Genomic DNA, 22,532 nt, shown 5'->3' with positions numbered 1-22,532 from the left:
AAGCTCGTTAATACCGGCGCTATGGAAGTCCATAGAAAAAGACTATACGCAATTTGCGTATGTTGATTTGCGTGGTAAGGCCAAAACAAGTGTGCGGTGCCCCTAAAATTTGCAAGACTCGTAATAGAAGCGGTAGTAAAAATGCAGCGTTATGAGACTTAACGCTGCTTTTTTACTCATAACGCAAGAATCGTAATCTAGCCGTAATGATTTAGGTCCTTTTAGCTAATGCTGGCCATACTCGGAAATGAGGCTGCATGAATAAGTAATAAAAATTATACCTTTCTTCAACTGGCTACACAAACGATATGATGGTTGTTAAATGATACACAATTGATCCAAGGATAATAGTAGAGTTACCAAGTATAGTGGAAACAGAAACTAAAATATTTAAAGCTAGTCCTAGTAGTACTGGTAATAAATAAAATTAATAAAATATTTTCAAAGAACTGAAATTACTCGGTCTATTTATTTATGTGAATTAGATTACACTTGTTTCTTGTGGTGAGAGAAATGTGTAGTGGAGGTAACAAGGATTCTTCTCCTAAAAATGGAATAGAAGAAGAGAGGCACCACAAAACTTAAAACAGTATTGTATGACCAGGTAGAAAGATCCCCTACATTAACGGCCACCCCATAAAGCCAAATACCTCACAGACAGAGTGGCACCAGAATCGTGCCTCAATGCGCGAGTCGGGACGTTCAGAGTCATCCGACAGACACACCCCAGCCAGTATACGTCACCTACCGTGTCCACCAGTCAGACGTCGGCAATCGGCAAGCCTCAACTGGTTCCGTATGGCTCGATCAGTGCGCACTACCACTGCAGGTAACGGGTGGGATGGAGGTAGGGCGTTGAATAGTCACTCGTGAAAAATACGATATGGTTGATGGTAAAAACACAGGACAGAGCAGGTACAAAAGTAGTCCGTATTTATTTGTTAAAAGAAACAACAGCAACGCGTTTCCCGGCTAGATATGCCGCTTCATCAGGCTGTTCTAAACAAAGCTCTTGCTACCAATAAATACCTTACCCTACACCTGTTAGGGGGCGTTCTAACAAGCTGTACCTGTCTTCCTGTTCTAAATTCAACCACTTAATCACCAGAAGTATATACATTCATAAGAATACTACAATCAGAACATAATATTTTACACAAAATTAGAATTAAAATTTCTATATCACTAACTCTATATATATAGAAATAATACAGGACATACTATTTAACAACACAAATAATAAAATTGAAAATACAAAAATATATATAAAAATGAATTAAATATAAAAATGTAATTGTGTACATATTTAAAAACATCCTATTTAAAAGTAGCACCATTGGAGAAGATAACCTTTAAGTCATCTTAATATAAATGACACTAGTAATCTATTGTAATTGGTAATACAGAAAATAAAAATAAGTCCCAAGATGCTCAGACTAATACCCTGGCCTGGTAATCATATAATACTGTCACTTAGACAGTGACTTATATGTGTGACCCAGCTCTATAGATATTGTGTATGGAAGAGCCAGTTTATAATGGTGTGTACTAAGGGCCCTATTAAATGTGAGGATTGGCGCTACATATTATTGTGATCATAGTGCTCATGGATTTTGCACCTCAAGAACATATGCATATGATAGGCGTATTGCTTATTAATTCGAAGGACTAACTAAATAATCTATTCTCCATAACTAATAATGCACTGAAATACAAAAGAAGGTGACTTACTAGACTCCATAAATATCTCAAAAGGCTGCCAAATTTATATTAAGATTAAGGCCATTGAGATGTAAGGTTTTGAGAGCATGGATCCAGTAAGTCTCCTCTGTCTCAATCTAGATAATCTGTTGTTTAAATGAGAGACAGGAATAAATTCTATGGGACATATATTGAAACAATTAGTTTGGCCATTATGATGGTAATTGCAATGCCTGGGGACACTATGGTTCTTTTGATTCTTTTTCATATTTCTCAGATGTTCTGAACATCTAATGCTTAGTCTACTGGAGGTTCTGCCTACATACTGAACCCCACAGACACAAGGATAGTAGATATACAACATATCTAGATGCACAGGAAATATGGCTAATGATTGAAAAATGTTTGCCAGTGACATTTGATTGGAATGTCATTTGCTTATGTATAATTCTATTGCACAATTTACAATTCTTCACATTGCATCTATAAGAACTATTGGTAAGGTGCCAACCCTATGGTGATTATTCAGAATTTTATGTTTCACTACCTTACTAGGAGCCAGCATTGATTTCAAACTGGGTGCCTTAACTATATACTATAGTAGGTTTATCAGTCAAAATCTTCCCCAAAATGGGGTCCTTTTGGAGATTTTCCAATGTTTATGAATTATCTGACGTATTTTTTTATGATGACGGTTGTATACCGTAATAAAAGGAGTAAATGTCTCCATAAAATCGTTCTGTTCTTTATTTGACTTAATATTAGTTTTTTTTTAAATAATCTTCTCTTTTGTCTTGCTCTTTTGTAACCATTATCTATGATATATGAAGGATATGTTTCTCATTGGAAACGTTCTTTTAATATCAGGCTTTGAGTCTCATAATCAGCCAAGGTACTCGCAATTTTGGCATATTCTTTTAAATTGCCATATGGCATGTTACGCTTCCATGGGAAGTGATGGTGACTGGTAAAGTCTAAATAACTATTACAGTCTATCATCTTAAAATGGGTGACACTACTGACTTTAGGACCATCAAAATTTGAGTACCAAATCCAGAAATACTACGGTCTCATGATGAATGCAACTAGTAAAAGTTAGACCTCTATCATTCGAATTCAAGTACTCAACAAACAAATTGGCTGATGCCAGATCGCCCCTCCAGATAAAAAATCATATTGTCTATGTACCACCCATAGAACACCAGGGTCGCCCCAAAAATGCCCTCATATATGTACTTTGTTCAAAATGAACCCATGAATAAATTGGCATAACATGGGCGAACCTGGTGCCATGGCGGTACCTTTCATCTCATCCTGGAACATAAAATAATTATGTCTCAAGATGAAGGAGATAAGTTTAAGAATGTAATCACATTGTGCATTTGGTAAGTAAATATCAGTTTGTAAAAAATTCTGCTACTGCAGTTAAACCCAAATGGTGCTGTATATTTGAATACAACGATTGAACATCACATGTAATCCATAGTAAATCTGAAGTGATCTTAATTTTCTCAAGTTTCTCAATCAAATCACTAGAATCCCGAATATATGATTCGAGACCCTGTACATGTTTTTGCAGAAAAAAGTCACGTAGGACGACACATTATCAGTTAGGCTACCAATGCCGGTGATAATGGGCCGCCCCGGTGGACATGTGAGATTCTTGTGCAATTTCGGCAAATGATAATAGAATGCCAAATTAGGCTCTTTAGGCAACAGAAAATCTTGTTCTTTTTTGAGTATTATATTGTCTCTAAAATGCCGATTCAACAATATCTTTAATAGCCCTTATATTGTTTGGTAGGGTCATGATTTAGTTTAAGGTAATAGGCGGTGTCATACAAAATTTTACGAGCCTCAATAAGGTAGTCCTCCAAATTTTGGAGGACAATAGCACCCCCCTTATCTGCCTGCCTTATAACAATCGATTTGTCATTTTTTCAGGCTCTCTATGGTTCTTTGCTCATTAGGAAAAAGATGGATTGATTTTTATTACTGATCTTAATAGTTTTAATTTTAGGGATTCGTTCTAAATCTTCCCCCACTAATTGCCTAAAAATTTCAATGTGAGCATTATTCTGAAGATGTGGTGTTAAATTCGATTATTTCTAAAATGTGTTCATATAAAACCTTCATATAATTGGTCAGTCAGCGATCAGGTTCATATATTGGGATTTGTGTTTCCCTTAATATGGAATCCATTGAGTCAGTTATTATGGGAAGACCACTATCATTTCTTAATTTTTTCTCTGCCAAATATTTCTGTAATGATAGTTTTTGGGTAAAACAATTCAAATCCACAAATAATGAAACAAATATTATGTTCATTTGTAGGACTGAATGAAAAGCCTCTGCCCAAAAATTCTCACTTCATCATCACTAAGTTTTACGTGAGAAAGATTGTGTATCCCCTTACTCAGTGCCTGTAGTTTTGCCTCTTTGAGGGCTGGTTCCCCCGTCCTCTGTGTCCTCTTGACCGTGAGGTCTTTTCCCTTTTTGGGGGGTTGTGAGAGACACCACAGGCTCTAGGTAACTGGTTATACTCTTCTGTTTCCATGTTGGCATGCGTGGTCCCTGTTCTAAAAAATGATTGAGTGAGTTTGTATTAGATTGTCTATTGCTAGAATTAGCAGAGGCACCTTGATTGAAATGATGATTTTCATTATCTCTGGTAGGGGTTCTTAGGCCCCCCTTCTTGATTAACTGTATTGGGATGTTGGCCGCCTTGATTAGTCATACCTGATTGTTGACCACCTGCAGTGGTGGTTGGTCTATTCGATCTTTCCTAATTATAGGAAGGTCTCCTATCATATTGTTGGTGGTTAGAATTATGTTCATATCTCCTATCATACTGTTGGTAGTTATAATTATGTTCATGTCTTCTACTATAATCACGGTGATTATTGTGATAATTGTCACCCCTAGATCTTGATTCTCTATAGTGAGGTGTATGTCCAGGGTTCCTTTGTGTAGTGTATTCACGAACCTTATTTGTATATGAGTTAAAATGCTTCATAAGAAGAGTTGTCTTTAGGTCTTCTATAATGGTTACCATTATAGAAGACCTAAAGACAACTCTTCTTATGAGGATTTTAACTCATATACAAATAAGGTTCTTGAATACACTACACAAAGGACCCCTGGACATACACCTCACTATAGAGAAACAAGGTCTACGGGTGACAATTATCACAATAATCACCGTGATTATAGTAGAAGACATGAACATAAATTATAAAAAAATTAAGAAATGATAGTGGTCTTTCCCATAATAACTGACTCAATGGATCCAGATTAAGGGAAACACAAATCCCAAATAATGAACCTGATTCTCTGACTGACCAATTATATGAAGGTTTTTACGAACGCATTTTAGAAATAAATCAAATTTCACACCACATCTTCAGAATAATGCTCACATTGAAATTTTTTAGGCAATTAGTGGGGGAAGATTTAGAACGAATCCCTAAAATTAAAACTAGTAAGATCAGTAATAAAAATCAATCCAATCTTTTTCCTAATGAGCGAAGAGCCCACAGAGAACCTGAAAAATGACAAATCGATTGTTATAAGGCAGGCAGATAAGGGGGGCGCTATTGTCCTCCAAAATTTGGAGGACTACCTTATTGAGGCTCGTAAAATTTTGTATGACACCGCCTATTACCTTAAACTAAATCATGACCCTACCAAACAATATACAGGGCTATTAAAAGATATTGTTGAATTGGCATTTACAGACAATATAATACTCAAAAAAGAACAAGATTTTCTGTTGCCTAAAGAGCCTAATTTGGCATTCTATTATCATTTGCCGAAATTGCACAAGAATCTCACATGTCCACCGGGGCGGCCCATTATCGTGGGCATTGGTAGTCTAACTGATAATGTGTCGTCCAACGTGGACTTTTTTCTGCAAAAACATGTACAGGGTCTCGAATCATATATTCGGGATTCTAGTGATTTGATTGAGAAATTTGAGAAAATTAAGATCACTTCAGATTTACTATGGATTACATGTGATGTTCAACTCGCTGTATTCAAATATACAACACCATTTGGGTTTAACTGCAGTAGCAGAATTTTTACAAAATTATATTTACTTACCAAATGCACAATGTGATTTAATTCTTAAACTTATCTCCTTCATCTTGAGACATAATTATTTTATGTTCCAAGATGAGTTTTTTCTCCAGGTGAAAGGTACCGCCATGGGCACCAGGTTCGCCCCAAGTTATGCCAATTTATTCATGGTTCATTTGAACAAAAGTACATATATGAGGGCATTTTGGGGCGAGCCTGGTGTTCTATGGGCGGTACATAAACGATATGATTTTTATCTGGAGGGGCGATCTGGTATCAGCCAATTTGTTTGTTGAGTACTTGAATTCGAATGATAGAGGTCTAACTTTTACTAGTTGCATTCATCATGAGACCATAGTATTTCTGGATTTGGTACTCAAATTTGATGGTCCTAAAAGTCACTAGTGTCACCCATTTTAAGATGGTAGACTGTAATAGTTATTTAGACTTTACCAGTCATCATCACTTCCCATGGAAGCGTAACGTGCCATATGGCCAATTTAAAAGAATTCGCCAAAATTGCAGTACCTTGGCTGGATTATGAGACTCAAAGCCTGATATTAAAAGAACGTTTCAATGAGAAACATTATCCGTCATAGTATCATAGATAATGGTTACAAAATAGCTAAGCAAGACAATACAGAAGATTATTTTTAAAAAAAAAACTAATATTAAGTCAAATAAAGAACAGAATGATTTTATGGAGACATTTACTCTTTTATTACGTTATACAACCGTCATCATAAAAAAAATACGTCAGATAATTAATAAACATTGGAGAATTCTCCAAAAGGACCCCATTTGGGGAAGATTTTGACTGATAAACCTAATATAGTATATAGAAAGGCACCCAGTTTGAAATCAATGCTGGCTCCTAGTAAGGTAGTGAAAACATAAAATTCTGAATAATCACCATAGGGGTTGGCAACTTACCAATAGGTTCTTATAGATGCATTGTGAAGAATTGTAAATTGTGCAATAGAATTATACATAAGCAAATGACATTCCAATCAAATGTCACTGGCAAACAGTTTTCAATCATTGGCCAAATTTCCTGTGCATCTAGATATGTTGTATATCTACTATCTTGTGTCTGTGGGGTTCAGTATGTAGGAAGAACCCCCAGAAGACTAAACATTAGATGTTCAGAACATCTGAGAAATATGAAAAAGAATCAAAAGAACCATAGTGTCCCCAGGCATTGCAATTACCATCATAATGGCCATACTGATTGTTTCAATATATGTCCCATAGAATTTATTCCTGTCTCTCATTTATACAACAGATTATCTAGATTGAGACAGATGGAGACTTACTGGATCCATACTCTCAAAACCTTACTTCCCAATGGCCTTAATCTTAATATAGATTTGGCAGCTTTTTGAGATATTTATGGAGTCCAGTAAGTCACCTTCTTTCTATTTCAGTGCATTATTAGTTATGGAGAATAGATATTTAGTTAGTACTTCAAATTAATAAGCAATACGCCTATCATATGCATATGTTCTTGAGGTGCAAAATCCATGAGCACTATGATCACAATAATATGTAACGCCAATCCTCACATTTAATAAGGCCCCTAGGCCTAGATTTTAGAGTTTGGCGGTAGCCGTGAAAACCAGCGTTAGAGGCTCCTAATGCTGGTTTTAGGCTACCGCCGGTATTTGGAGTCAGTCAGGAAAGGGGTCTAACGCTCACTTTCCAGCCGCGACTTTTTCCATACCGCAGATCCCCTTACGTCAATTGCGTATCCTATCTTTTCAATGGGATCTTTCTAACTCCGGTATTTAGAGTCGTGTCTGAAGTGAGCGTTAGAATTCTAATGACAAAAACTCCAGCCACAGAAAAAAAGTCAGTAGTTAAGAGCTTTCTGGGCTAACGCCGGTTTATAATGCTCTTAACTACTGTGCTCTAAAGTACACTAACACCCATAAACTACCTATGTACCCCTAAACCGAGGTCCCCCCACATCGCCGCCACTCGATAAAAAAATTTTAAACCCCTAATCTGCCGACCGCCACCTACGTTATACTTATGTACCCCTAATCTGCTGCCCCTAACACCGCAGACCCTATATTATATTTATTAACCCCTAACCTGCCCCCCACAACGTCACCCGCCAGCTGACCTACAATAATTAACCCCTAATCTGCCGACCGCAAAGCGCCGCCACCTACATTATAGCTATGTACCCCTAATCTGCTGCCCCTAACACCGCCGACCCCGATATTATACTTATTAACCCCTAATCTGCCCCCCTCAACGTCGCCTCCACCTGCCTACACTTATTAACGCCTAATCTGCCGAGCGGATCTCACCGCTACTATAATAAAGTTATTAACCCCTAATCTGCCTCACTCCCGCCTCAATAACCCTATAAAAATAGTATTAACCCCTAATCTGCCCTCCCTAACATCGCCGACACCTAACTTCAATTATTAACCCCTAATCTGCCGACCGAATCTTGCTGCTATTCTAATAAATGGATTAACCCCTAAAGCTATGTCTAACACTAACACCCCTCTAAATTAAATATAATTTAAATCTAACGAAATAAATTAACTCTTATTAAATAAATTATTCCTATTTAAAGCTAAATACTTACCTGTAAAATAAACCTTAATAATAGCTACAATATAAATTATAATTATATTATAGCTATTTTAGGATTTATATTTATTTTACAGGCAACTTGTATTTAATTTAACCAGGTACAATAGCTTTTAAATAGTTAAGAACTATTTAATAGCTAAAATAGTTAAAATAATTACAAAATTACCTGTAAAATAAATCCTAACCTAAGTTACAATTAAACCTAACACTACACTATCAATAAATAAATAAATAAACTACCTACAATTATCTACAATTAAACCTAACACTACACTATCAATAAATAAATTAAATAAACTACCTACAATTATCTACAATTAAACCTAACACTACACTATCAATAAATAAATTAAATACAATTCCTACAAATAAATACAATTAAATAATCTAACTAAAGTACAAAAAATAAAAAAGAACTAAGTTACAACAATTTTAAACTAATTACACCTACTCTAAGCCCCCTAATAAAATAAAAAGAACCCCAAAATAAAAAAATGCCCTACCCTATTCTAAATTACTAAAATTCAAAGCTCTTTTATCTTACCAGCCCTGAACAGGGCCCTTTGCGGGGCATGCCCCAAAGAATTCAGCTCTTTTGCCTGTAAAAAAAAACATACAATACCCCCCCCCAACATTACAACCCACCACCCACATACCCCTAATCTAACCCAAACCCCCCTTAAATAAACCTAACACTAAGCCCCTGAAGATCTTCCTACCTTATCTTCACCATACCAGGTTCACCGATCGATCCAGAAGAGCTCCTCCGATGTCTTGATCCAAGCCCAAGCGGGGGCTGAAGATGTCCATGATCCCGCTGAAGTCTCATCCAAGCCGGAGCTGAAGAGGTCCATGATCCGGCTGAAGTCTTCTATCAACGGCATCTTCAATCTACTTTCATCCGGATCCATGTTCACTCCCGCCGACGCGGAACATCCATCTTCACCGACGACTTCCCGACGAATGACGGTTCCTTTAAGGGACGTCATCCAAGATGTCGTCCCTCGAATTCCGATTGGCTGATAGGATTCTATCAGCCAATCGGAATTAAGGTAGAAAATTCTGAATGGCTGATGGAATCAGCCAATCAGAATCAAGTTCAATCCGATTGGCTGATCCGATCAGCCAATCAGATTGAGCTCGCATTCTATTGGCTGATCGGAACAGCCAATAGAATGCAAGCTCAATCTGATTGGCTGATTGAATCAGCCAATCGGATTGAACTTGATTCTGATTGGCTGATTCCATCAGCCAATCAGAATTTTCCTACCTTAATTCCGATTGGCGGATAGAATCCTATCAACCAATTGGAATTCGAGGGAAACCATCTTGGATGACGTCCCTTAAAGGAACCGTCATTCATCGGGAAGTCGTCGGTGAAGAAGGATGGATCCGCGATGGAGGTCTTTGAAGATCAGCCGGTCGTCATTGGATTGAAGAACATAGAGACGATGCGTGCTTGGATGAAGATGTTTGCCGGTCCGGATGTCCTCTTCTGCCCGCTTGGATCAAGACTTCAGCCGGAGGATGGACGTCACTCATCGCCCCACGCTTGGGCTTGGATCAAGACATTGGAGGCTCTTCTGGATCGATCTGTGAACCTGGCATGGTGAAGACAAGGTAGGAAGATCTTCAGGGGCGTAGTGTTAAGTTTATTTAAGGGGGGTTTTGGGTTAGATTAGGGGTTATGTGGGTGGTGGTTGGTTGTAATGTTGGGGGGGGTATTGCATGTTTTTTTTTACAGGCAAAAGAGCTGAATTCTTTGGGGCATGCCCCACAAAAGGTCCTTTTAAGGGCTGGTAAGGTAAAAGAGCTTTGAACTTTTGTAATTTAGAATAGGGTAGGGCATTTTTTTATTTTGGGGGGTCTTTGTTAATTTATTAGGGGGGCTTAGAGTAGGTGTAATTAGTTTAAAATTGTTGTAATTGTTTTCCAAATTTTTGTAAATAATTTTTTATTTTTTGTAACTTAGTTCTTTTTATTTTTGTACTTTAGTTAGTTTATTTAATTGTATTTATTTGTAGGGAATTGTATTTAATTTATTTATTGATAGTGTAGTGTTAGGTTTAATTGTAGATAATTGTAGGTATTTTATTTAATTAATTTATTGATAGTGTAGTGTTAGGTTTAATTGTAACTTAGGTTAGATTTATTTTACAGGTAATTTTGTAATTATTTTAACTATTTTAGCTATTAAATAGTTCTCAACTATTTAATAGCTATTGTACCTGGTTAAAATAAATACAAAGTTACCTGTAAAATAAATATAAATCCTAAAATAGCTATAATATAATAATAATTTATATTGTAGCTATATTAGGGTTTATTTTACAAGGTAAGTATTTAGCTTTAAATAGATTAATTTATTTAATAAAAGTTAATTTATTTCGTTAGATTTAAATTATATTTAATTTAGGGGGGGTGTTAGGGTTAAAGTTTAGACTTACCTTTAGGGGGTTAATAAATTTATTAGAGTAGCGGTGAGCTACCTGTCGGCAGATAGGGTTTAATACTTGAAGTTATGTGTCGGCAATGTTAGGGAGGGCAGATTAGGGGTTAATACTATTTATTATAGGGTTATTGAGGCAGGATGAGGCTTATTAGGGGTTAATACATTTATTATAGTAGTGCTCAGGTCCGGGTCGGTAGATTAGGGGTTAATAAGTGTAGTTAGGTGTAGGCGACGTTGGGGGCGGCAGATTAGGTGGTTAATAAATATAATATAGGGGTCGGTTGATGTTTAGGGCAAGCAGATTAGGGGTTACATAGGGATAATGTAGGGTGGCGGGTGTACGTAGTGGCAGATTAAGGAGGTTAATAATATTATGCAGGGGGTCAGCGATAGCGGGGGGGTGGCAGATTAGGGGTTAATAAGTGTAAGGTTAAGGGGTGTTTAGACTCGGGGTACATGTTAGCGTGTTAGGTGCAGACGTAGGAAGTGTTTCCCCATAGAAAACAATGGGGCTGCGTTAGGAGACTGAACGCGGCTTTTTTGCAGGTGCTAGGTTTTTTTCAGCTCAAACAGCCCCATTGTTTCTATGGGTGAATCGTGCACGAGCACGTTTTTGAAGCTTGGCCGCATCCGTAAGCTCCGCTGGTATCGAGAGTTGAAGTTGCGGGTAAATATGCTCTACGCTCCTTTATTGGAGCCTAACGCTGCCATTCTGTGAACTCTCAATACCAGCGGTATTTAAAAGGTGCGGCCAGAAAAAAGCATGCATAGCTAGCGCACCCCTTATGGCTGCAGAACTCTAAATCTAGGCGTTAGTACAACTCCATTACAAACCTGGCTCTTCCCAAACACAATATCTATAGAGACTGGGTCACACATATAAGTCACTGTCTAAGGTGACAGTATTATATGATTACCAGGCCAGGGGTATTAGTCCTGATCATCTTGGGACTTATTTTTATTTTCTGTATTACAATTACTATAGATTACTAGTGTCATTTATATTAAGATACTTAAAGGTTATCTTCCTCCAATGGTGCTACTTTTAAATTGGATGTTTTTAAATTTGTACACAATTACATTTTTATATTTAATTCATTTTTATATATATTTTTGTATTTTCAATTTTATTATTGTGTTGTTAAATAGTATGTACTGTATTATTTCTATATATATATAGAGTTAGTGATATAGAAATTTTAATTCAATTTTGTGTGTTAAAATATTATGTTCTGATTGTAGTATTCTCATGAATGTATATACTTCTGGTAATGAAGTGGTTAAATTTAGAACCGGAAGGCAGGTACAGGCTTGTTAGAACGCCTCCCTAACAGGTGAGGTAAGGTATATTATTGTAGCAAGAGCTTTGTCTAGAACAGCCTAGATGAAACGGCATATCTAGCCGGGGAAACGCGTTGCTGTTGTTTCTTTTAACAAATAAATACGGACTACTTTTGTACCGTGCTCTGTCCTGTGTTTTTTATACCATCACCATATCGTATTTTTAAAACGAGTGACTATTCACGCCCTTCCTCCATCCACCACATTACCTGCAGTGGTAGTGCGCACTGATCGTAGCCATACGGAACCAGTGGAGGCTTGCGGATTGCCGACATCTGACTGGTGGACACGGAGTGACGTATACTGGCTGGGGTGTGTCTGTCGGGGCGACTCTGAAACAGTCCCGACTCGCGCATTGAGGCACGATTCTGGTGCCACTCTGTCTGCGAGTATTTGGCTTTACGGGGTGGCCGTTTAACGTAGGGGATCTTTCTACCTGGACATACGATACTGTTTTATGTTTTGTGGTGCCTCTCTTCTATTCCTTCACAGCTCAAGATCCATCAGGATTTCCTTCAGGGGGGGCGGCCATTTTTTAGAAGTTGCATCTGACTACAATCAATCCGAATAGCATCAGCGCACCCTCTGAGGACTCTATCACCCTCCTAAAAATGGCCAGTATTAATTATAATAGGGGTAAATTAAATTGTTTCAGTGATCTATGGAACTAGCTACTGATCTTAATTCTATAGATGCATGTCATGATTGTAAAAAGTTTGGTCTTTTCTACTTTACTCCCCTAATAACATTATGGCTGATATAATGAAGGACAAAGGTGTCTTACATTCAGATATTCACTTTATAATATCTTATTTGCAAAAAAAAAAAAATGCTTAGGAAAAGAACCACCTTATAAATAATTCTGGGTTTGGATAGTAATGTTTAAATGCAGATGTAAATGCAGCAGATGGTCACCAAAGACAGGAATACTAAATGACTGCAGTGCAGAAAGAATACTTAATGCCTCTAAGGCAGAAATAAATCAGTAGGAGCAAGCAAACACACAGTGCTTCCAATGAAAATAACGATAATGAAAATCAAATATCTGTAACATAATTGTTCAGGAAATCTTCAGGGAATGGTCAGTATATAAATAGGTGTAAACCTAGTAAAAGTTTTAATTTTACACTGCAAATGTGACCATAAACCCCCCCCCCCCCACACACACTCACACACACACACACTTATTTACTACATGGTAATTTAATGCAAGTGTGGTCATGGAAGTTCTAGAGTGATGCCAGTAGTCATGCGTTTCATGAGTTAAACACCCATTAAATCAACATTATCTGAATTAATTAAACGTACATTTAACATCATTACAGAAATGCATAATACATGTTATAGTTATTGGTATTACAGGGTTGAAGGCTTAAGAAAAATGAAACATCTGACCTTTAAATTGGTATTTTCAGGTTAGAATACAAAAAGTAAAAAAAAATGGTTTTGCCTTTTTTAATCTGCACTTTTCTTTTTATTTTCAAATTTCTACAACTTTCACAGACAGAGTTATATACTTTTATATAAGGGTATAATACCAGACATACTTGAATCCCTTTTAGACAGCAACATGAAGTATTATTAAGGAATTTACTTTATTTATATTTAGGCATCATTAACTTTACTTACAATAAATAAACTATTTCTATATAAACAATGCTTCATCATCAATAGGCAAAACAAAGGATAAGTGTATAATAGGTACAAAAACAAATGTATGACATTTTTTACTGAATCCCATCATCCTGTTCAGCTTCACAGACTTGAGAAATTAGCTACATCTATGCCTATTTTTCAGTTTTATTAGGTATAAATTGTAGTATTTTTGGAAGGCACAGGTCATCAAAATACTCATTTATTTCTTATGCACCTTATGCTAGCATGATTTTTACTGAAATATTGATACTATTTACTTCATGTGAGACAAGCCAGCAACATAGCAATGGATACTTGCCCTAGTCATCTAGTGTGGCAGGCAGCATATACACTCTTTCTGTCACAGAAATAAATGAGCCTTTAAATTGGTTGCAAAGCTTAAGAGCTGAAATTTATATATCTAGTTATCAAAGAGAAAGTTTAAAATGCTTGTCGACATAATATGTAATTGTGACAAACCATTATGTTTTTACTTTTGAATTTAAGCTTTAGTGCTAGTCTTAAGCAATGAAAAAGCACTAGACTTATCTACTATATTACATGCCAAATGTAAAGTATTTCTCTATTAGTAGCCAGTTGTTATAATTATAATATACTGTAGATAATGCATTTTAAAGAAACATTGCAATTATATTAACACTGAAAACAGTATAAAAATAGAAATTAGTAATACTAAAGGAAAACATTGCAATAACTTGAATGTTACATAGTGAATATCATTTTTGTCTTTTTGATTTTTTATATTTTTGAGGGAAAAAAAATGTTCATTTTTAAGGATTAAATATAGAAGCAATTTTGTTGATACAGATGTATATCTAGAATCCCTTATAGAAACATCAAAGGTAAAAAGAAAAGCTATACATTAAAAATAAAGGGCTAGATTACAAGTGGAGAACTAATTTATCACAATTTAGCACAATTGCCCGTTTGCGATTGCTACCGTGTGCTCGCAGTAGCAATTATCGGTTATAAAATAACCAGACATCAGATCTCTGGTTCATTTTATTAATGTCCACTAAATTCCCTACAAAATCAAGGGTAATATATTTTATTACAAAATAAATATAGTAGCATCTTATTTTTTTAATAAAATAACTGCAAATATAAGTTTTAAGGTCTTAAAATTAGGGGATGTGGGGTGTAAGAATAAAAATGGCAGTGAAAAGTGCCTTTACATAATTGTCTATGGGAACTGTGTGTTCCCAGTAAATTTTTATGTATAAGTGTATATACTGTATGTACTGTATATATATATATATATATATATATATAAATATACTATAATATATATAGTTATATGTTAATATATGTATATACACATACACATATTATCAAATAAATATATATGTATATAAAAAAAAACTGAGAATTTGCATATCTAAGTTGCATATCTTACCCACAATTCTCTTGTGCATTGGAAACATTGTGTATTAAGAATTTCTGGGGAAAAGCAAGCGGGGATACTTGCCTAGATGTATTAATTTCCTAAGCAAATATTTACATTGATTAATTTTGAGACATAGAGGATTTTAATTTCAGTTTTTTATCTCCCCATAATTTTAATGAATTTTGGTTTAACCATGAAAATAGCTTTTCCAATGCAGCAACCAGAAATTTATCTCCTAATGATGAGTTCCAAAAAGAACGAAACAGGCTTGTCTAGTGAGTGATTTCTGGTTTGCTGTCAAAATCCTGTTTAAAAGTATCGCTGTGTCAAAACAGTAATTTTGAAGCAAAAAAAACTGAGAATTTGCATATCTTACCCACAATTCTCTTGTGCATTGGTAACATTGTATATTAAGAATTTCTGGGGAAAAGCAAGCGGGGATACTTACCTAGATGTATTAATTTCCTATGCAAATATTTACATTGATTTATTTTGAGACATGGGGGATTTTAATTTCAGTTTTATCTCCCCCATAATTTTAATGAATTTTGGTTTTAACCATGAAAATACTTTTCCAATGCAAGCAACCAGAAATCTATCTCCTACTGATGAGTTCCAAAAAGAACGAAACAGGCTTGTCTAGTGAGTGATTTCTGGTTTGCTGTCATAATCCTGTTTAAAAGGATCACTATGTCAAAACAGTAATTATGAAGCAAAAAAACTTAGAATTTCCTGAGAATTTCCATATCTAATTTGCATATCTTACCCACAATTCTCTTGTGCATTGGAAACATTGCATATTAAGAATTTCTGGGGAAAAGCAAACGGGGATACTTGCCTAGATGTATTAATTTCCTATGCAAATATTTACATTGATTTAATTATAAGCATATACATATATATTTAAAAATGCTGCATATCGATGCATGACTTATCCCCTTAGCTGCGCTAGGTTCTCATGCCGTGTCTCACGGCATGAGAATGAGGCTCCCATTGGAGCCTATGGAAGCAAGTTCTCTCATGAGCACAATGCTTCCTAGCAATGCGAACATGAGCTTGCGTTGTCATTGTGCTGAATTTGTAATACCAGCGCACATTAGTGTCTGCTGGCATTACTCAATGGAGCACAAATATCGCTTTTGGGAAAGCGATATTTAACGCTTTAATTGAAATCCAGCCCAAAATATTTTAACACATAACAAATTTATTTCCCAACACTAAATGTTGGACTGTAAGTTTTACTATTGTGTAAAGACATGTTTAAACTTTAAACATTGCATTTATTATCTGCACATGAGCATATGTTTTTCTAAGAGTCAAGCACATACTGAAACTAAAGTAGAAAATCAAATATAAATAGTAATAAAACACTATGTACCTCTTTAAAACCATTTTGTTTTATATATATATATATATATATATATATATATATATACACATGGCTTATGTAATATATAAGCAAGCATAAATATAAGTCATACTATTGCAAAGATGTTAATCTCAATTTTATTTGAACTATGTAAATATATTAGCAGATAGAAGTATATTTGTTTTTGCAGCACAAATATAAGCTCATATTATTGCGAGATGTTTATCCCAATCTTACTAGAAGCTATGTAAGTATATTTGGCAGACAGAAGCATATACTAATATGCCATGAAAGAGTGGACTTAAGTGGTTGGATGTGCACCAATATATCTTTTTGTTGTTTTTAATTATTTTGGTCACTTTGGTAGCACTCCCACAATATGTGTGTTAAGTTTAAACAGTCCTTTTGTGGTGTGGCGTAACCAAAAAACCCCTCTGTTGTATTTCTTAAATAGGGAGCTGACCAAATCCCTCCCCTTTGGTTACTGCACGCAACCCAGCCCAGGTGTGTTCCTGATAAATATACTCAATAAGCTAGAAAAGCTTCACACTGTGTAGACATGACTTGCTGCAGTGTGGAAACTGGTTAGTATAGGACCGGTCTGATGTGGGACACCTTGTAAGTGGTAGACTGGCTTAGCAGAATATGATCATATTGTGTGACTAAGATCCCATTTCATTTAAAGGCATTTTTTAATAAGCAAAAAAAAAAAAAAATTTTGCAGCATAAATATAAGTCAATACTATTGCAAGATGTTAATCTCAATTTTATTTGAACTATGTAAATATATTTAGAAGATAGAAGTATATTTGTTTTTGCAGCACAAATATAAGCTCATATTATTGTGAGATGTTTATCCCAATCTTATTAGAAGCTATGTAAGTATATTTGGCAGACAGAAGCATATACTAATATGCCATGAAAGAGTGGACTTAAGTGGTTGGATGTGCACCAATATATCTTTTGTTGTTTTGTAATTATTTGGTCACTTTGGTAGCACTCCCACAATATGTGTGTTAAGTTTAAACAGTCCTTTTGTGGTGTGCGTAACCAAAAAAACCCCTCTGTTGTATATATAAAAACGTTGTATATTATATTCATAGTACCAAGTTCATATTTATATATATATATATATATATATATATATATATATATATATATATATATATATATATATTTATATATATTTATATATATATATATATATATATATATTTATATATATATATATATATATATATATATGTGTATATATATATATATATATATATAATATATATATTTACACTTTAGCACTAATACAAAGTGTAAGACCAGCAGCTGCAAATGTTCTGTACAGCAAGCCTCTTAAGTTGCTGACAAAACTTGTATCACTAAAGAACACCAATACAGCAGCACCATCTATACTATAATTCGTTTGTAATGTCTGTTGCCATCTGCAGTTGCACACGCATCCTCAATGGAATGTTGGCAATGTCAAGGCAGACAACAGAATGTTGTCCAGGTCGAAGCTGCACCCAGGTGGATTCCGAAAATGATAGGGTGGTGAAAGATTTTTTCACCACCCTGCCATTTTGGAATCCGCTGGGATGCAGCAAAGGCACACAGAGCATTACAAATAAAAAAAAAACACTGCACGCACGAAGTATAACAAAAAAAAACCTGAATCTCCTCACACAATGTATTAACCTCTCAGCAGCTCCCACAGATTTGTGTGTGTGTCTCTGTAATTTATTCTGGGGAAAGATTGCTTTTTCCGCTGATGAAAGAAATAAAGAATACTTTTTAACTTATTGGATTGGGATCCGTTTTCTCTTTTGTATTGTACCTTTGTTATTATATAAATCATTAATTTATTTGCAACTTTTCACAGACTTTGATTATTGAAACAAGTCATATATTGATTTATCTATCTAAGTGCAACAGTATTTTAACCCCTTAATGACCGACCATTTTTCAATTTTCTTACCCTTAAGGACAATGGCTATTTTTACATTTCTGCAGTGTTTGTGTTTAGCTGTAATTTCCCGCTTACTCATTTACTTGTACCCACACATATTATATACCGTTTTTCTCGTCATTAATGGACTTTCTAAAGATACCATTATTTTCATCATATCTTATAATTTACTAAAAAAAAAAAAAAAAATATGAGGAAAAAATGGAAAAAAACACACTTTTTCTATCTTTGGCCCCCAAAATTTGTTACACATCTACAATCACCAAAAAAACACCCATGCTAAATAGTTTATAAATTTTGTCCTGAGTTTAGAAATACCCAATGTTTACATGTTCTTTGCTTTTTTTGCAATTTATGGGGCAATAAATACAAGTAGCACTTTGCTATTCCAAACCACTTTTTTTTCAAAATTAGCGCTAGGTTAATTTGGAACCCTGATAGCTGTCAGGAATACCTGAATATCCCTTGACATGGTATATATTTTTGTTTTAGAAAACATCCCAAAGTATTGATCTAGGCCCATTTTGGTATATTTCATGCCACCATTTCCACCGCCAAATGCGATAAAAAAAAAAAAAGTTCATTTTTCACAAATTTTCTCACAAACTTTAGGTTTCCCACTGAAATTATTTACAAACAGCTTCTGCAATTATGGCACAAATGGTTGTAAATGCTTCTCTTGGATCCTCTTTGTTCAGAAATAGCAGACTTATATGGCTTTGTGGTTGCTTTTTGGTAATTAGAAATGCCGCTAAATGCCGCTGCGCACCACACGTGTTTTATGCCCAGGAGTGAAGGGGTTAATTAGGGAGCTTGTAGGGAGCTTGTAGGGTTAATTTTAGCTTTAGAATAGTGTAGTAGACAACCCCAAGTATTGATCTAGGCCCATTTTGGTATATTTTATGCCACCATTTTAACCGCCAAATGCGAGCAAATAAAAAAAAAACTTTACATTTTTCACAATTTTAGGTTCTCACTGAAATTATTTGCAAACGAGCTTGTGCTATTATGGCAGGAATTGTTGTAAAAAGCTTCTCTGGGATCCCCTTTGTTCAGAAATAGCAGACTTATATGACTTTGGCGCTGCTTTTTGGTAATTAGAAGGCCGCTAAATACTGCCTGCGCACCACACTGAATTATGCCCAGCAGTGAAGGGGTTAAATTGGGTAGCTTGTAGGGAGCTTGCAGGGTTAATTTTAGAGATCAGCCTCCACCTGACACATCCCACCCCCCTGATCCCTCCCAAACAGCTCTCTTCCCTCCCCCACCCCACAATTGTTCCCGCCATCTTAAGTACTCTGGCAGAAAGTCTGCCAGTACTAAATAAAAGAGTTTTTTTTTTTTTTTAAATAAAAATAATAAAATATTTTAGTTTGCTGTAGCTGTCTGCCAGTACCACAGTTTGGCCCCACAAACCAAGTATTATAATTTTATTTATTACTTTTATTTTTAATTATTTCTGTAGTGTAGCAGCCCCCCACAATACCCCCACCCCCACCCCCTCCCAGATCCTTTTATATGAAAAAAAAAATGTACTTTTTTTTTCCCCCTTCCAGTTCCTTCATTGTCAGTGTGGCTAATTTGTGCAACGCGCGCCACGTGCACACGCACCTCCCGCACATCGTGCACGCGGCATCGTGGCACCCTGCCGCGCGCACGCTCCCTCCTCCCACCCGACAACGGCACCATCGCACATCGCTACCGGTAGCAGAGAGGACCACAGAGTGGCTCTCTCTGCATCGGAGGCTTGCAAAGGGGTATTGCAGGATGCCTCCATATCGAGGCATCACTGCAATACCCTCAGAGCTGCTGGAAGTGATTGTGATCACTTCCAGCACTCTGTTAGACAAACTGACGTACCAGGTACGTCTATTGTCATTAACAGTAAATTTTTTGCATGACGTACCTGGTACGTCAGTTGTCATTAAGGGGTTAATCATGTTTGGCTTTATAGTTTTAACTATAAATTAAAATTACATTTTAATAATAACCAATTTTAGGTCACTGCAGAAAAAACTAAAAACAAATTGTGAAACATCATTTAGTGCCCCAACAAAACTGTAAAATGTATTTGTTTTATTTTGACATTACTGTCTCTTTAACCCCTTGAGTGCTAACAAAGGCTCTGAGCCGTCGGAAATTGTCAGGTGCTAACGATGGCTCAGAGCCGTTGCTAGCACTCTCCTACCTTGAGGGAGGGCTTACCGCCCACTCCTAACCCCCGGCAATCTGGCCTGTATAGTGACGTCACTGCGCAACTTTATTTAAAAAACACAATAGACAGTATAGGGAAATAGGGCATGCTGCTTAGAAGCCTGTATCTCAGGCATCTAAGCAGCTAGAGACTCCCAAGACCCACCGTTGGAAAGGTAATTGCCCTACCTTTTCCAACGGTATAAAGTCTTGCTGATATGAAAAAAAAAGTATAAAAAATATATTTAAAAAATCAAAACCCCTTAAATCCAGCTTAGCACCCAGGTGGGAAAGTGCTTAGCACTCAAAGGGTTAATGAGCGTAAGTAGTAAAAGAAAGCACTCAAAGGGTTAATGAGCGTAAGTAGTAAAAGAAAGTAGGCTGGCACTTCTTCCATAAAATGTAGAATCTTTATTAGTGTCACAAGAAATAAAAAGCCTGGAAAGCCAAAATAATCACGCCTTACATGTTTCGGCTAACTTGCCTTACTCATAAGCGCTTATGAGTAAGGCAAGTTAGCTGAAACATGTAAGGTTTAATTTTTTTGGCTTTCCAGGCTTTTATTTCTGGTGACACTAATAAAGATTCTACATTTTAAGGAAAAGAAGTGCCGGCTTATGTTCTTTTACTACTTTAGCTCATCGCTATCCCTTGCAGCCAGGCACCTTTAAGCTGTACCATGGATCAGCCATTGCTGTTGAGGGGAACGCTATTGGGCAATTGTGGAGGAGGGTCCATGACATCACTGAGTACCTGGAAGCAACACAGAGCCCTGGAAGAGGAGACTGTACAAGTGTTTGTAGGTTTGGAGCTTTCCCTAAACCGCAGAGGAAGAGCCCCCGGTTTGACTGTAGAGATGTCCCAATACAAAGGGCAGAGTAACCATCTTGGTTATTTAGGACATTGTATTGTGCCATTACAGGGGACTAGCTTCTCTTCATATCATTGCATATGGTTACTTGAGATTTTTCACATCACCCACACTCATCTCCCCACAACTCAGGACAAACACTTCCTTTATTTTGGGTCCCACTGTGGACAGAGATGGCCTACATAACTTTGTTCATTATACCATCTCTTTAATGACATTTTTTTTATTCCTGATTAAATAAAAAAATATGAATATAACAAATATTCCCAGGTCAACCCATACTGTTTTCCTTAGTGTAGAGGGTCTCACGGACCACTTAGATAAGTAGTGTCACAAACCCCTTAAGTATTCAGATGATGGCTGTTAAAACCAAATGTCCAACTAAACTAAAATATGTTCTAGGGGAAGGTGGATCCTATATCTTTTCATTCTTTCATTACTATATGGGAGGCATGCTATACAGATAGAACTAATACGGCTATGTCCTCTTCATGTTCCACAGAAGAGGGAAGGAGATTACAGATAGGCACAAATCTATAAAGTAAAATCATTTTTGTTCAAACAAAGTCACCTACTTATACCATATATAGGGGTCTCATGCTTATCTCCTTTGCCATAAAAAGTACTATCGTTATATCTCCAATTTATTAACTTTAACATTTAGCTATGGATGAAGTAAAAATCACCTGGCAGAATCAATTATTGCTATTTTGAGTGTGTCTACTTCCAGAAATCATAGGTCTTCCTAAGCAAGTCTAAGCAAATCCATTGTTGAAAGAGCAAAAACCAAAAAAGTACAAAACAAGTTTAAATAAATAAAAATAAAAACTTTCACTGGAGGGCTTGAAAAGTAAAACCCTTATTTTTAGAGTTGATCTCAAGAAAAAAAAAATCACTTAAGACTATATG

The sequence above is a fragment of the Bombina bombina genome, chromosome 3, assembly GCF_027579735.1.
Source record: "Bombina bombina isolate aBomBom1 chromosome 3, aBomBom1.pri, whole genome shotgun sequence".
Lineage (NCBI taxonomy): Eukaryota > Metazoa > Chordata > Amphibia > Anura > Bombinatoridae > Bombina > Bombina bombina.
The sequence above is the reverse complement of the archived record's forward strand: the minus strand, read 5'-3'. Positions refer to the sequence as shown.